Below are 18,361 nucleotides of genomic sequence, written 5' to 3'. Positions count from 1 at the left end.
GATTAAAAATAATGCAAAGCACAAAGTTTTTGGATGTACCTCTTGGAACAAAAAGAAGAATTCTCCTTAGGAATGATAGCTCGACTCTAAAATTCTCATAAAGCAGTCTAAGATGTGGGGAAATCTATTATGGGGAATTTTTATCGTAGAAATATATGCCGTGCGAATTCATAAAGACCACGAGACAAGGCAGCAAAACGTTTCACAGATCCTGACAAGGAAAAGGCTTTACTTGGGTTTTCCTGCCAGGGCAAATCAGACACAGATCACTTAAGGATTTTCACCTGGGAGAGCAGATCCACCTAACGCCGCCCTCAGATCTATGGAGAGATACTCTGGCGACCAAAGACAAAAATCCCCTATTAACGTGCCTGCGTGGACAATCTGCACCTAAACTTCAAGGTGGAAGAAAAAAATATATAAACTGCTCATCTCCTACGGGAACTCGAGTGACCTTCTGGCTTCTCTAAATGAGAAGTCTGCCATCTGCCCTGGCAGTGTTGCCGAGGAGATAAGATAAATGGGAATTCTTGAGATGATCTGGGATACTTATCAGCATGAGCAGCTTGAAGGGAAATGTCTGCTTTCCATCTCTCCCAAAGGAAGAAATAGCTGACGAGAAGAAATGTTGGTATTTGATAACAAGAAGGCAGCATGTATCCTCGTGTTCTAGGGCATACACGTTCAGCGTAAACACAGATCTATCTGCATAGCAACCGAGTGATGGAAACCACGGCCTGCCAGCTCATGCCTGCGTCACGATAATACTGTTGTGCTAAACGCCTGCTTGTTAGTGTCCAACGAGGCCAAGGCCATTGTTACTTTGATTTAAACACTGACACTGTCTTGACATATGCTCAAACACCAAATGTTCTTTCTACCGGGCAGAGAGTGAATGCTGGTGGGGACTATCAGCGTCTAGGGAAATAGGTTACCGTGACAATGACTTTAGGGTACCGTCCAGCACTGCCCCACCGGGGCCACCTATGGGAGCAACATTGGCAGTGCCCCCAAACAGACTGTAAACTTTTGGGTTCTTTCCCAGTATCAATTTCATCCCCAAAGGTAAATATTCATTTCAGTCAACCTCTTCCCTAAGACCTAAAGCTAAAATCCCAGCATATATTTCTGCTGCGAGATTTCAACTCTTATCGGTCCTGGGCAGGGGGAGGTGTAGAAAAGCTGCAGATGCAGAGCCCTGGCCTTCAGTGCCAGCTTCAAAACATTTGAGCTGAAAGCAAGAAGCTCGGAAGCCTCAAAGACAGTTTCACGAAGGCTCTCTTGCCTTACACAAATCTTTTGCACTTGCACTCGCAACAAACGTGAATACTGATGGCAAAATGAACACTAATCATGTAGAGAAAAATCTACAGAGAGGTGAGATGATTCAGCCTGTTTTCAGGGACAACATCTGGGATATGTTGCTGATAGCTTGTGTATCCACCCTGGCCTCTCCCCAACACAAATCTGTGCCACTGCCCTGCTTAAAACCTTCCTCCAGGTCCCTAAGACATGAATGCATATTTATCAGGACTTTAGCAAAACACAAAATAGTAACTTAAAAGGATTTAGGTAAAAAAAAATATATACATATGTATATATATACACACACACACATATATACATATATATGTATACACACACACACACACACACACACACACACACTGTATATCTATGTTTACTGGCTTACGTGGCTGAAAATTCCAAGGCCTGGGTCTGGTTCCAGATGGATCCAGGAGTTCAAATAATACTGCCAGGAATTTGTCTTTCTCAGGGTGGGGTCAGGAGTGAGGCCAGCTGGGTGCCTAGGGTGGTGGCTTTGAGGCAAACAGTTTTTGCAGAACTGTTGACCCTGCCCTTGCAGAGCCCCGAGAGCTGGAGCTCGCTTGCCTTCTTTGCCTTCTTGTGACTGTGCCTTAGGCATCTGTCAAGGCCTGGTCCATCCCCATCACTTAGGTCTCTTTTCTGTGTTGACTTCTCAGGTAAGTTCTGGGCTTGTAGGGCCCAGAAGCTTCCAAACCTCGTTTTGACACTTCAGCAAACTTTCTCTCCTTCCCACCTGCACCTCCCTCAAAACTTTTCCCAGTAATTTTAGGGAAGAACAGTTTCAGGACTTGTGCTCATTGGCTCTGAAGAGGACAGCCTGGGTATGGCAGAATCAGTTAATACTATGGGCTCCCCAAACTACTTCTTTTCCTCCCTGGCATGCAGCTGAACTATATTTCCCAGGTTCCTTTGCATCTAGGTCAGGCCATGTGACCAGTCCCAACCAATGAAGTGGAAGCAGGAGTGGAGCTTCTCCCCCCAGGCCTGGAGCCTCTAACTTCCTCCCCCTTCACTCATTGGCTGGCTGGTACAGAGGTTTCAGCAGGTGACCAGGGATGCAGGGGACTCTGAGGTCCCAGGGTATGACACAACTATTAGGTGGAAAAAGAGCCTGGATTCCTAAGTCACCATTTGGGGGAAGACATCTTGAAGAGCCACCTCGTCAGGAATACATATGTTGGATTTTTCATGTGAGAGAAAGCAACCACTGAGATCTGGGCCTGTTTATTACAACACTGCTGTTATTTGTCCTGTACAATCTACTGGGTGTGTTCCTGTTCCAGAAAGGAGGGCCTGGCTAAACATGGTGGTGCACTTACCTTTGGAGCCCCAAATTTGGTAGACTCCTGCCCCAAAGGAGGTACAGAGTGAGGAAGCAGCAGTTTCCCAGAGGAAACTCAAAGTACCGTTGCCAGAATAAAGAAGGAAGACGCTGGACAGAGAGACAAACAAACAAAACCAGGGGTCCACTGCAGACCTGCACAAGATCCTTCAGGCTCTCCTCTGTAACATTGTGCTATAAGAACGTCCACCGGTTGGAAGATTCCTTTCCACCTTGTGCTGCTGCTTCCATTCTTCCTCTTCTTCTGCGCCTGTCTTTCCCTCTGCTGGAGAGAAGTCTGCCTCCCTCCCCCATGCTCTTCTGTTCCTTTCATCTTCGTCTGGAAATTCCTACTGACTCCGAAAACTCTGGTCAGATGCCCCTTCCTTCATGAAGTTCCTTCATTTTCAAAGGGACCTCTATGCCCTCTTTCTCTCACGGGGCCCTGTGATTTCTCTTTCATTGTCTTTGCCTCATTAAGTATAAATTAGGTCACTGTGAAATCCTCAAGGCTGAGACAGGCCTTGTCATCATATATTTTTTTTTAAGAATGTACATAGGAGCTTCATTCATAATAACCAAATAACAAACAACTCATTTCGTGTATTCACACCGTAGACCACTCAGCAAGAGTTAAAAAGAGCTACTGTACATGCAACATGAAAGAGGATCACTGACAATGATGGATGAAAGAGGGCAGATACAAAAGAATACATGTTCTATCATTCTAATTGTACGAAGTTTAAGAGTAGATAAAACCAATCTGTGGTGATGGAAGGCAGAATAAGGGTTATATCTGGGAAGGAGAGAAAGTATTAACTAAAGAAACGTCACGAGTTGGAAAGTCTGTATGTTGTTGGGCAGCAATTACATACTTAAACATTCTTCAAGTTGTATGCCTAAAACTGTTTGCCTTTAACTGTATATACTTCAATGAAAAAATAAAAATATAAGTAAGACATTTTGAGAAGGGATCCAGGGATGAGCTGATGAACACCATTTGGGGCTTACTTTGGAAGCTGCCCAGTCAATCCAGCCTTTAGCACAAGGGTCAAGGTTAATGAGCACAAGTCCTTCCCTGAACTCTGGATGATTGAATGCAAATCTGCTGTGAATGTAACCTCCAACTCCAACTCCAATCCCAATGATGCTTTTCAGACTTAAGTGGAGAAGAACAGGAGACGGCATTTTGGCCAACTCATCCACTGCGGAGTATTGGTACCCTGTTGGGAAAGACGGTGCACCTTCCTGCTGGCCTGGGGGCATCCACATGATAGATGGCAAAGTACTGATCTCTTGTATATCCTTAAAGTTAAAGAATGCATTGAAAGAGGATTTTTGATTGAGGTCAAGGTCATGATATATCAGAAAAACTGGTCGGTTTCCCTTTGGTAGGCCTCTTATGCTGGTGTAGACCGTACCATGGGTTGTTTCTATGTCATGTTCCTAACAGTCAAAGTCCTGGAAGTTTCATGTACTGGTTTTATCATTTAGAAGTGGCTTTATCTCTGTGAGTTGAACATCCTTAAGTTCATCCATAAGAGTGAAATGAGATGAGGGTAGATGAGAGTGAAGGGTTCTCAAGAATAAATCAGTAACTCTGAGGCTTGGGCACCCCAGCAGGGGCGGGAAGATTTTCTTTTTCTTTTCTTTTTTTTTTTCTTTCTTTTCTTTCTTCCTCCTTTTTTTTTTTTTTTTTTTTTGTTAAGTAGAGTCCTCACCCAACATGGACTTGAACTCACCATGTCAAGGTCAAGAGTCACATGCTCTACCAACTGAGCTAGCCAGGCACCCCCATCATTTTGTCTCAACACCTAGCTCACTCCTTTCACTTGGTAGAAATAGTCAAATGAATGAAGAAAAGTAATATAGTTCACTTATCCAACTGTGGGATAAACCCTTCTTTCAGAGGATAGCCACAGGATATCTAAATCCACTTTTCCATGTACATCATTAAGTAAGAAATTTACTGATCAAAAATATTCAGTAACATGGATGTTTCTGAAACCATTTGTCTACTTTACAAATCTTATTGTATTGATGAATCTCAGGGATAGCTTTTGAATATGAAAAGGTGCTTATAATTTATTTGAAAAAGGAGGTATTATAACTTAGTTACATCAGAATTTTTCTTGCATTATTCATGTGCGTGTGTGTGTGTGCATGTGACAAAAAACAAAATAAAGAAAATATTTTAAAGTAGAAACTGCTTTGTGGAGGAGTGCCTGGGTGATTCAGTTGCTTAAGCATCCGACTTTGGCTCAGGTCATGATCTCAAGGTCCATGAGTTCGAGCCCTGTGTGGGACTTTGTGCTGACAGCTCGGAACCTGGAGCCTGCGTTAGATTCTGTGTTTCTCTCTCTCTCTCTCTCTGCCTTTCCCCCACACATGTTTTGTCTTTCAAAACTGAATAAATGTTAAAAAAATTAAGAAACTACTTTGTGGAAGTAGAATTTATTCTTCACTTTATTTTCTTTCTTCTTTTCCACTGTTTTGGAGCCTTAGAAGATGAATAGATAACATATGGCCGATATGAAGATAAAACTGTAAGTAATGTTTTGGATTTAATTGTGATCTTTTTCTTTCTCTTTCTTTCAAATAACATCCTCATTGTCTGACTGAGACAGAAACTCCCCACCTCCCTATTAAAAAAACAAAAACAAAAACAAAAACAAAACCCAACCCTGGCCAGGACGTTTCTGAAGCCTCCATTGATAACACACAATGGCCTGTTCTTATGGGGCATTTCTTGGCCCTTAAGTAAGTCACTGTTGGCTGAAGTCCCCTGTTGGATGAAAGCATGAAAGACGGGAAAAGAGAACCTAAGGGTTCACCAGCCAAACCCAGACCTGGCAGAGGACTCTGGGTATAAGCAAGGACCCATAAATAGCAGGCAGGGCTAAGAGATGCCATATTTGTATCTTAATGATGAGAAAAAAGACAAACCTTCAAAGCAAATATTTTCCAGCATCTTTTAGCTTAGAGGAGAGAGGGAAAGGGAAGGAAGAGGTTAGAACATGATGAGCATTGTCTGAATCAAATCCACTGCTCAAGGTGGCTTTGCCCCCTGTCTCAAGGGAAAGGAGACGCTTTTCCCACTGCAGCGAGGTAAAGTGGTCTATGTAGATGTGTTATGCTGAGCTGTATTTACTGAAATCTATACCTGGAAAAATAAGACTGTGACTTTTCGTTAGCTTGACCTGATGCTCATTCACATGAATGTCCTTACCCTGATCCCTGGATATTGCATTACAGGGTTCCCCAGAGAGACAGAGCTCCTAGGGGATATATAGATCTTTATATGAAGAGATTTATTACAGGAATTGGTTATGGAAGGTGAGAAGTCCTACAATCTGCTGTCAGCTAGAGAATGAGGGAAGCAAACAGTATAATCCAACCCCATTTCAAAAGCCTGAGAACCGGGAGCACCAAGTCTAAAGGCAAGAGGAGACGTATGACCCAACACAAAAAAGAGACAGAGAATTGCTCTTCCTCTGCCTCTTTGTTCTATGTGAGCCCACAACAAATTACATATTTCGTACCCATGTTGGTGAGGGTAGATCCTCTTTACTCAGCCTGCTGATTCAAATGTTAATCTCTTCCCCTGAAAACCCTCACAGACATGCCCAGAAATGTTTTCTCGGCTGTCTGGGCATCCTCAGCCCAGCTGACATGACATATAAAATTAACCGTCTCGTCTGTCACTGTGTTACCTTGCATGGCACGAGGGATGCTGTCAAGGAATAAAAACTGTCCTTAAACAGTGAAGGAAGTGCAGCCCCCACCACCCCCCCGCCCCAGCGCCTTGGTTCAGACTTCTGGTCTCCAGAACCGTGAGAGGCTGTATTTCTGTTGTTTTAAGCTATCCAGTTTGTGCAGCAGCTTTAGGACACGAAGCATGCAAGGTTATAAAAGTGTAAGTATTAGCAGAAATGATAGTATATCCATTAATCAGTGTTATTGAGTTGTCCAGAGATGTTCCCATATCACAGAATTGATTACGTGGGTAGCACGTGAACCCCTAATCTGATTTTAAATGCATGATTAGGTGCAGAGATCCTTGAGAATCTGTGTCATCATCTGAGGCGCCACCTCCTCCAGGGTACTGAGGGCTAAATAGGTGACCAACAAATATGTTCTGGTTTATATAGCACAGCAGAAAGTAATTCAGCCAATGAGGAGCTCCTTGTGAATGCAGGAAAGCAGGACTGCCTAGACCAAGAGGTGCGATCCTGTGGGATGCCCGCCCACACCTTCTCTTGGTAGCTTCTGAATCTCCAGGAAAGACCTAAACCACATCCAACAAACATGGGTGATGCACAGTGGGTCCTCCACAAATATTTCCCTCTAGCAGTTATACAAGAGGGGTTTCTGATGTCCTGGAACTGAGTTGGAGGTTAAAGCCAAACTGGCCAGATGAACCCACATGATGCAGTAGGACAGGGTCAAGTTTCCAAGGTGATGAGATCTGAAGCTATCTGCCTCAGAGGGGTGCCCATCAGGTTGTTTTCTCACTGGCTTCTACCCAAACCCGAGTCCTCCTGCACTATGAATTTGAGGAAATTTCTGATCTTTAGGGTGCTATCTCATTTGTTTTTAGAAATTTCTAGAATGCTTCTAGAATTCCCTAGAAAGTTTCTAGAAATAGTTGTTTTGTATGGAAGCATCCCAATGTCCTTTGCTGCCTAGCTTTGGCACGTGCCCTTCCCCCTGTCACAACACCTCTCTTCCAATCAACATGACAACCATCTGCCCTGGAAGCCGAGAGGCCAAAACAAATATGATTAGTGCACTATCTTCAGAGTGATGACAGCACCCTTGGTGTTGGATGAACAGGCAACCCAAGCCACTGTGCCAAGTTCAGTTCCCAAGAGATCGTGCAAAAACTACAAAAGGAGAGAGAAAGCCATATGCATTTGGATGGGAAATACACCTCCATCAGCGCCTGTTTCCCCAATCCAATTCACCAATACAGGCAGCCATTAAAGAAGCCTGCAATTTTGATGATGAGCTTGGTAGTTGTTCATTTATCATTGTATTGTCTCATTCTACCCAAATATACCCAGGAGTCAAACTCCCAAATCTCTTGTGTTTCACATGGATGAAATTAACCATTTAACCCAATGAAATCTTTTTTCTTTCTTTCTCTTTCTTTCTTTTTTCCTTCTTTCTTTCTCTCTCTCTCTCCCTCCTTCATTCCCTCCCCCTATCTCTCTCTCTCTCTTTCTTTCTTTCTTTCTTTCTTTCTTTCTTTCTTTCTTTCTTTCTTTCTTTCTTTCTTTCTTTCTTTCTTCCCTTCCTTCCTTCCCTCCTTCCTTCCTTCCTTCCTTCCTTCCTTTCTCTCCTCTCCCTCCCTCCATCTCTTTCTTTCTTTCTTTCTTTTTTCTTCCTTTCTTTCTTTTTTAAAGTTTATTTATTTTGAGAAAGAGTGTGTGAGTAGGTAAGGGGCAGAGAGAGAGAGTGAGAGAGAGAGAATCCCAAGCAGGCTCTGAGCTGTCAGTACAGGCAGCTTCAGTACAGGCAGGGCTTCAAATCATGAACCGTGAGATCATGACCTGAGCTGACATCAGGAGTTGGATGCTTAACTGACTGAGCCACCCAGGCTCCCCAACCCAATGACATTTTCTATGCTGTGTGGCATGGCCACCAGTGGCCAGGATCTTAATGTCTCACTCAACAGGATGGTTCTGTTGCCTTCTCTTCTTGGTGGAAGCCAAGCTATGTTGCCTTTCCACAGCAACAGCTTCCACATTTTCTGAGTTTGTAGTTCAGGAAGTTTGTTAGTTCTTTTGCTGGTACCGCTTCCTTGCTGCAACTTTAACGCGTCTAGTCTGGTTGTGTTGTCAGGATTGCTATGATCAGTTCTTGTCATGGCCATTGGGTTCTATTCAATTTTCTTTTAAATATGGATGTTTATGGTTAATTGAGGGAGGCCATAGTCATCCCTGCTGTTTCAAGCCCACATACACTTACAGAACCAATTTTGATCATCCAGGATTCTAGTTTTTGAGCTGGAGTTGGAAGGAATCTGAAGAATGAGCTGGTCCCAACTCACCATTTGCAGGAGGAAATCAAGGACTTTTCCAAAGTCAAAAGTAGTGTGTGACCAGGCAGGATTTGCAGTGAAATCTCAAACTCCTCATTCAAAGCTTATGCTGTTGCCTCCAGCTTGCATCCACTGTGGAGTAAGGAGCTTGTTGTTTCTCAACGTATTGGCGCTCAGACACCTTGACTTGCAACATTAGAGGGGAAAGTGACTGCCATGGGTGGTTGGCTCTTGTTTCCTAATGCCATTCACTCTGACTGCTGAGACACACGTGGTGGCATCATGGTCAGTTGAATGTACTGTTGGCTCTCTCTGCCCTGTGTCAGGGGACATCTGAGTACTCAGCCCACAGTTCAGCAGACCCTAGAGAAACACATGAGCAGACAGGATAAGCTCTTCTCCCAGATAAAAACACTATTCAAGAATCACTCACATATGCGTTCCCAACAAGATACATAATCCCATTTTACATTGCAACCAGGGCGGTGGTACAAATGAAATAGTAAGGTGACATATGTAAAAGCACAAAGAAACTTATTTATCAGTAAAAGTCAGCACGGCCACTGTTATAAGTAACTGTCTTTATTTTGCTGCTCCCCTTTTATTTTTCTTAAAAACGTGGACAAATTGCCATGTATAAGGTAATGTAATATAGCTAATTTGGGAAGCATTTGCTAATCCTTCTCTTTCTGCCAAATGATTCCCCCAGATGGATGTGGAACCAAGAGGCAGATCCAATATTGGCTGTGCCAAATGAAGAAATGGAAATAGATTTGCAAGGTGGGACTTTTGAATGGAAAATTGTTCCCTTTCCTTGCTTCCCAGCCTGGGCCCTGCTCAGAAGTGTTAGACAGCTCTCAGATTCCACAGTGAGAGAGCAGCATTTCAAATGGAAAATTTTATTTTAAGTGCCAAAAGGCCTCCTGTCTCTAGGATAACATTTTGTTTTTCTTTCTTGAATTCTCTGACTTCCTCTTTTCCTTTGCAAAATAATTTTGAACCAGTTTATTAGTATTTATCTGTTGTAGTGGACATGTTTTGGTTTGTGTGTTTTTTATAGGTTTTTGTGGGCATGTGAAATAAGGCTAAGTCTTGCATTCTGTAAAATTTCATCAATACATTCCACAAGAAGGGTGGTGGTAGGGAAAGCAGGTTGCAAGGTTAGCCTTAACCCTTCAGGCCATTCTTATCCTTGGGACATTGGGCCTCAGTAAAAACCAGGTCATCCTTGGACATTTACTTTAAACTTTTCAACTAGGTTTGATTTTCCAGGTTGTTTTTGTTTCCTGAATTCAGCATTTACCCGTAAGTTTTCACCATCGTGTTAAACTCTTCACTTCACTTCACACTGGAGATGTTGAACCTGTAGCTACCTCCTCTGTGTAGATGGTTCATTGATGTGCTTTATGGAATAATTCATGCAGTCGGTTATTATATACGCATTTGATTTCTGATTGGCCGGCCCCAAACAAGAGGGTATTGCTGGGTAAATACCAGAGAAATAGAAAATCTTTAAAGTTGGCATCGGTGTTCAACACACAACATTCATACACTGAGAATTAAATCCAAGCCATGCTAATCCCTGGATTCCTGGGAGAAGGCCTTCTTCCTCTCTTGGGCTCTGGTACATGACAGTTCCTAACTTCTTATGGGAAATATAATCTATCTAAATAGATCACCAGGCTATTTCAGGGGTCACAGAATGGAAAGGCTCACAAATCAAATTAGCAGTCTTGAGTCACACAATTTATTAAATCAATTTAAAACCTACAGCCAGGGGGCGCCTGTAACACTGTGTCAACTATACTTCAATTAAAAAAAATAACATAGGGGCGCCTGGGTGGCTAAGTCAGTTAAGCGTCCGACTTCAGCTCAGGTCACGATCTCGCACTCCGTGAGTTCGAGCCCCGCGTTGGGCTCTGGGCTGATGGCTCAGAGCCTGGAGCCTGCTTCGGATTCTGTGTCTCCCTCTCTCTCTGCCCCTCCCCTGCTCATGCTCTGTCTCTCTCTGTCTCAAAAATAAATAAAAATATTTAATAAATAAATAAATAAAATAAAACCTACAACCAGAAGCAAGGAGAAAGAGGGTAAGAAATTAACACACTCGTAGTTTGGGGTAGATGAATCACACTCCCAGAATCTTCTGTTATACGATGTTTACGCTTCCTGTCTCTTCTTCTTTGCCTTTCCACGACAGCCATGCTATGAAGACTGAGCAGAGGCTTCTGTAAAGGGGGCCTAATGAATAAAAGGAGCCTGGAGCCAATGACACATGTTCACTCTGTTGAAGAGATGGAAGCTATGGCTTGCCAGTTAGCCTAACAAACAGCTTTGGATTTTATCTTCCTTGGTGAAAGGACGTATGAGGCTACAATAGATGTCACTAATGAGTAGCTGTTGTAAACCCGCATGAATACTGAGTGCCTTGTATATATTAATGCATCGTGAATATTCCAAGTCTCATATAGCTCATGAATATTTCGTGTCTAATGGTTTTATCTTCCCTTTCTACACTTTGTCTACATATAACATGTGTCCCGTTACTAACCTATCTGCATTTTATACATCTCATGAATGCTATATAGTCCTCATAAGCTGCTTGCCCACACTTCTATCCCACTGATTTTTTTTTTTGGTCTTTTATTGCAGAATTGAATAGTCTTTAATACAGCAAACACAAATTAAAGCAACATTCACAACCAGTTGGGTGGTGTAGTAGGAAAACTACAGAATTAGTAGACATTCGATAAAAAATTTCTTTATTTCTGGGAGTTATGCCTTTGTACTAATATCTTTCCAATGGCTACAGCAACAGTAGGATGCCAGAAATCTTGGAAATCAATTTTCTCATTTCAATTAACAGCACAATAATTTTGCCAGTGGCTTAAGTCCCAAACCCGGGTACCATGTTTATTTCTGTCTTGCCCTCAGTACCTCATATATCATCCATCAATAAGCTCCATTGATTCTGCGTCCTATACACATTCTTAATCCATCCATTCTTCTCCACCTTTGCTAGAACTATTCCCCTTAGTTCAGGCCACCATTGTCTCTTGCTTTGACAAGGCAGTAGCCTCTTAGACATCATCCCTGTTGCCACAGCTGTCTTTCTGCAGCCCATTTTCCATACAGCAAGCAGAATGGTCTTTTAAATATGTAAATCAGTGTGGGTGGCCTCCAAATGCCTCTAGACCAGGGTCAATCAAAGTATGGCCAGCGGAAGTGGGAACAATCCACTTCGTTTCACAAGAAACCACATATATGATTCTGGTGATACAAAAGTTCAAGGATAGGCAAATTTATAGAGATAAAGAGTACACTAGTGATTGCGTAGAGGTGGGGCGGGATAGATGGGGAGGGGGAGGGAACTAATAGCTAAAGAATACTGGGTTTCTCTTTGTGGTGATGAAAATCTTCTAAAATTGACCGTGGTGATTATTGCACAGATTAATATGATAAAAATGGATTTTATACTTTAAATGGGTGAATTGTATAGCATGTAAATTGTGTCTTGAAACAACTGTTTTTTCAAGCTGGATGAGTGGGCAGGCAACATTTGAGTCATCTGGGATCTTGGAGAAATGCAGATTCTTGGGCCCCATCCCAATCTCTCTAAAGAATTTCTGGGGATGGGTCCCAGCAATCTGTGTTTTAACAAACATCCTAGATGATTCTTACCCACACTAAAATAAATTCAATTAAAATTCCATTTCAGGGGGCGCCTGGGTGGGTCAGTAGGTTGAACGTCCGACTGCGGCTCAGGTCATGATCTCTCAGCTCGTGAGTTCGAGCCCTGTGTCGGGCTCTGTGCTGAGAGTTCGGAACCTGGAGCCTGCTTCAGATTCTGTGTCTCCCTCTCTTTTTGCACTCTGCATTCCTCCCCCATTTGCACTCTATTTCTCTCTGTCTCTCAAAAATAAATAAACATTAAAAAAAATTTTTTTAATAAAAAAATAAAATTCCATTTCAGGGTTACTAGACCCCACAAGATCTTATGATCTCTCTGATGCCAACTCCTATTCCAGCCACAGTGCCCTTCCTTTGGTGTCATTGAAGGACCAAATGGGTTCCCCTGTTAGAGCCTTTGACCTATCAATTCCCTCAACCTGGGATACCTTTCCCTGCAATCTCTTTATGTCTGGCTTCTTTCTGCCATTTGACTTTCAGCTTAAATAGAATCGGGTCACATCACCCTTTATATTTGCTTCCCCACACTTCATAACTACTTGGTATTTTCTACTTTATTTAGTAGATTGTGTGTCTGATCTCTGGGAATATAAACCAGCCCTTCTATCTAGCAGACAATCAATAAATATCTGTGGAATTGATGAGGAAATACACTGAGTCCAGGTGTCTTGGGTTACATGCCCTCCCACTTGCTATGCTTTGTGCCTAGTTTCTGAGTTGTCTGTATCTTGCCAACGTATTGTGTTGGAAACGGAACCACTAAAATTGGCCACATTTCCTGGTGACACAAAAGGCCACCCTAGTAACTGATGCTATAGGCTAAGCTAAGGATGAGAGACGAGCAAATGGATGAGGAAGCAATTTTTCTTCTTTAGCAGACTAATAGTTCCTCAAGAATGGCCTTAGCGTCTGCTACAAATGTGATGCACCCAGAATGTTTGCTCAACTCTTGGACTAAATGTTTAGGAAATAAAAAGCAATTCATTCTTGCTTTGTAAGAAACCACGCCCCCAGAAGACATCCCTCCCCCTTCTCAAATTTCTCCAAACCCTTGTAGAGTCACCTAGACACTATTCCCTGCCCTCCTCTTGTCCTTTCTGTTAAATGAGATATTTGTGTTTTAAATGAAAGCTATTGTTGACCCATCACTAGTGGAAAAGAATCAATGTGCACGCATTCCTCACGTAATAAGAAATAAATCCCTTAAGCCTCTAATTTGCTCCCACTGGTGTAGAATTTTGAAGTCCAAGAATGCATCTGCCATCAAAGAAGTTAATTCTGGGGCTGCTGGCTCCACAGCTATGTATGTGGCCATTGTTCATGACCCAGGAACGGTCTAGAGGAGATCAGTGCTCTGTTCTCATAATGAACCTTATGTTTCTAAACACAGGTGCATTTGGATTGTAGACATCTGTGTCATTAACTGGGGGGCAGAAAGAGCACAAAAGCAGCTCAGAATGGGCCCCTTGGAAATGCAGGGTGGTATTGTTGCTGTAGCTCTTATCACTGTCATCGTTATGTCTTTGATGCTGTATCATGGCACAGAGATGGTGACGACGAATCCAGTTGTCTCACTGCCATGTTTTCAACATGCTGCCTTTCACTGCGGGAGGAGAGAGACCGTGACAGAAGTCACCCCATTGTCACTCTATTAGAAAGTGTTGTCAGAGAGCCCCTGGTCCACCCTACCATCATTTCAATCTGCTTTTTTCCTCTAACTTTGTATGTCATCTCTGCTCTGTGATGCAGAAGAATGTAAGAGCTGTTAGGAAATGTTTGTTCCTGATGGCTTGGGTGAGAATGAAGTCCTGAAAAACCATCAAAAAATGGCAGTACAAAGAAAGAAGGACTATTAGATGACTCCTGGACACTCTCTGCTGACCCCGCTGACTCAACATTGATGTGTTCTGTACCCTAGTCCCAGATTCGTGCAATTCATACATCAACAGGTATTCAGAACAACCCAAACCTTAAGACAAGCCATATTCTTGGCCATTTTATAAGCACATATGCCCTAGGAATTTTTGTAGTTAATCACATGGCACATTATAATTACAGTTGTTCCATATTAAGAGTATTTTAAAACATTACCCAAAGCATATGCCAATATCAGTAAACAAAGTTAATTTTTATTATTTTTATACTTCTATTTTAGAGAGATAGTGCGTGCAAGTGGTGGAGGAAGCAGAGAGAGAGAGAAAGAATCTTAGACTCCGCTCTCAGTGTGGAGCCCGATGCAGGGGAGGATCCCATGACCCTGGGGTCATGACCTGAGCCCAAATCAAGGGTCAGATGCCCAACTGACGGGGCAACCCAGGCGCCGCACAAAGTTAATTTTTTTTTTAATTTTTTTTCCACGTTTATTTATTTTTGGGACAGAGAGAGACAGAGCATGAACGGGGGAGGGGCAGAGAGAGAGGGATACACAGAATCGGAAACAGGCTCCAGGCTCTGAGCCATCAGCCCAGAGCCTGATGCGGGCCTCGAACTCACGGACCGTGAGATCGTGACCTGGCTGAAGTCGGACGCTTAACCGACTGTGCCACCCAGGCGCCCCATCAAAGTTAATTTTTTTAAAGGGATCTTAGATACCTAGCCTCATTTGACTAAAACAATTTTCTAGCTTTTTACTAATTCTAAATCTCTGAGGGAAAAGACTGTCTCAGCAAGTTGTAAATGCTGTGATGGTTTTGTTAACCACCTTAAACTTTGAGCTGGAGCTTCCACTAATATTCATCTAATCTAACAAAACAGAGATACAGAGAAGTCAAGTGATATGTCAAAACACAGCTAGGCAGTGGTAAATCCCGGGCTAGAATCCAATCTCCTGACTTGAAGTTCTTTCTTTCCCTGACAGGGTGCGGTCAGGGAGCCAGAGCCACTCTGAGTGATATGGAGTAAGGGATTTATTACATGGACCAGATCATCCATGATGGTAGGAGCTGGTGGAAAAGTCTCGAAGGGGATGTTGCTCTGGTTCTGCATGTCAGCAGGGCTTGAAGTTGGGAAGAAAACCTGAATGTCAAGAGGAAAGAACAAGGGCAAACTGGGATCCATACAGACACATTCCACGCTGACTCTCTCTCCCCACCTCCAACTTCAACGATGTGGTTGACTTGCAAGAGGAAGCTGACAGCCGTCTCCCCTAAGCTGCATGTGCACCTGGCCCAGGCCACAGCAAAGTGGAAGAAGGAGGTCAGCAGGACATGGGGCAAATGAGACCCGGTTGTTTCCTCTAGGCACCAAAGAAACCCGCAGATCAGCACCCGTGGGGGCGCGGCACTTGATGCCCTGCATCAGCCTCGTGCGTGTGATGTCCATTGCTTCACTACCACCTTCCAAATCACACGCAGATTTCTCTTGTTGCCAACACGAACCCAGAACCAAACAGTGAAAGGAATTCTGGGAAATCGGTTTCAGCTTAGCTAAATAAAAAGCCTTTGTGTCATGTTGTGTCTTGTCAACGTATTGGCAGATGCAGTTGATTTTTCTTTGGATGCTAACTACAGAATAATTCAAGTACAGAAGAGAACACAAATATAGACCCTTTCCGTGGTTTCCTTTATGGAATTATTGCTTTTCTGGCACCTTGAGGACTCGGGCACTGTGGATTATTTTCTTGTCATGTTGTGCTTCCTGAGATGATTAAAACTACGTCCTATTTGCATATTGCTTATATATGAAGTATTGAAGCAAAACAAAGTCCTCTAATATTATGTATATGATGCTAAATAAAGATTAGACAAATTTCAGGATCCATTGGCATATTACTTAGGCTTACATATTTATGTAGGTATATTATGTAGGTATATTGTATCTCTGTTCTTTCTGTCTATCTATCTATCCATCCATCTATGTATCTATCATCTATCATCAATCTATCACAGAGCTATAAAGACTTAAGGAAGATCAGTTTTCAAGAATAAACAGTCAGATATTTAAAAATGGTGAGCTGACAGACTGAGAAATTGGTGTTGTAACTTCTCTTTAAAAAAAATTTTTTTTTAATGTCTTATTATTTATTTTTGAGAGAAAGAGAGAGACAGAGCATGAGTGGGGGAGGGGCAGAGAGAGAAGGAGACACAGAGTCTAAAGCAGGCTCCAGGCTCTGAGCTGTCAGCGCAAAGCCTGACCCGGGGCTCGAACTCACAAGCTGTGAGATCGTGACCTGAGCCACAGATGGATGCTTAACCGACTGAGCCATGCAGGTGCCCCTGTAACTTCTGGCTAATTATATCAACTGCTGAACACCTGTCACTAATCCAAAAGCCAAAAGAACTGACAGTTGTGTAAACTGTTTCTTCACCTTGGCTTCTTGAGATTACCAAGATAGGAAATGCAGAAGTTAAACAGAGAGGCAGAGGAGGGGGAGAAGAGAGGAGTGGGAGGAGAAAGAGAGGGGGCAGAAAGGGGAGGGAGAAGAGTGGGAGATCTCACCACACAAGAGTATTAGTAATTTGCTTAGCTGCTGCCTCTCTAAGCATATCTTAGATTCTGTAACCTTGTAGTCTGTTTTCCTCTGCAGATCCAAGCCAGGCAATGCTCCTTTCCTTTGCTCTTTCCAGGAGAAAAAAAGTTAAGACTATAGGCAAATAAATCAACAAATAAATACAGCTCTCTGAAAGCACTGAGATAGATCACTGAGATTGTGAATCCACCTTGCATTCTCAATCACCAACCAGAGGGAAAGGTGAGAGCAGTGGTTTCCAAAAGCTGCTAAAACACAGAGGGTGTTGGGGGGTGGGAGGGGTGGTAGAGAGAGCCCTGGTTTTGGATCTAGAACCATGTTGAATCCCTTTATCCATTTGTGTCCTTTTTAGCAATATTTAACTTTATCAGAGTTTACATTTTCTCTTCTGCAAAATGACTGTAATCTCATCTGCTTGCTGAAAAGTTCCAGGCTTGAGTGAGAGAACCTGTGTGTCCACCTCCTTCCTACCTTCGTTCTCTTAACACTCCTTCCCCTGCAATGACTCCGATTGTCTCATCATTTCCTGAAGAAGCTATCATGTGACTGATATATACAAATGGGAATGCAATGAGTGGGGTCACTTATTTTAACATGCTAGAGGATTAGCTGTTAGTAAGCAAGTGAACATTTTAAAAGAACTTATTTCTTATTCTGACAACCACTGTTTGTTTTGTCTAACTGAAACAACAGATTTTTCCTGTATCAGAAAAACTCATGAAAGATTTTTGAAATGGGCGAAAACATTATTGGGTGTCCTGCCTGGAGAACGCTACTATGTCTTTTATTGTTATTTTAAAACTCTGTGAACTGTAGATACCTGTGCTAACACAAATGATTCTTATCCGAGGACAAACACACTTAAGTCTTATTATTCACGGTAGTTATGGTCTATAAAGTTGGCATGAACGCTGAATTAGTGAATACAGAACCTTTCCTTTTAGGGAAAAGACAGGATTATGTTCCTGCAAACCGCCGGTGACATTTTCTTCATCCAATTAATATTTAACTTTGTTTTATGTATATTTCTGTTTAAACATACCTTCTTTAATATACAGTGTTGAGTCATTAGCCTTTGAATAATGGCCAGTGACACGCCAACTCATGTCTGAATCAGGCTTTTCTAACTCAGTATTTTAGCACTTGGGTGAATTCGCAAATACGGAGTCAGCAAATAATGAGAACGGACAGTAGAGTGTCTAATGGATACAGAAATCATTTATCTCCCCACTTTCTCATCACAGAGGAAGCCAGTTTCGCAACTATTAAGCAGATTTATTTTGGTCATTCCTGACCACCTATGAACTGTTAAAAGATATACTGAGGCTTATTAAAATTTACAAGAGTTTATATGAGCAAACATCCATTCTACCTAAAGTAGTTAGAGGTGCCCCACTGGCAGGAGCTAGGGAAAGGCTTTTATAGATAAGACTCAGAGGCAAAGCAAAGCAAATTATTAGATTGGCTGTAGCTTAAGCGGTTGCCTTATTTGGGAAAGCCTAGTTGGCTG

This window comes from Acinonyx jubatus, chromosome D4 (genome assembly GCF_027475565.1).
Source record: "Acinonyx jubatus isolate Ajub_Pintada_27869175 chromosome D4, VMU_Ajub_asm_v1.0, whole genome shotgun sequence".
Taxonomy (NCBI): Eukaryota; Metazoa; Chordata; class Mammalia; order Carnivora; family Felidae; genus Acinonyx; species Acinonyx jubatus.
Note: the sequence above shows the minus strand (reverse complement) of the source record.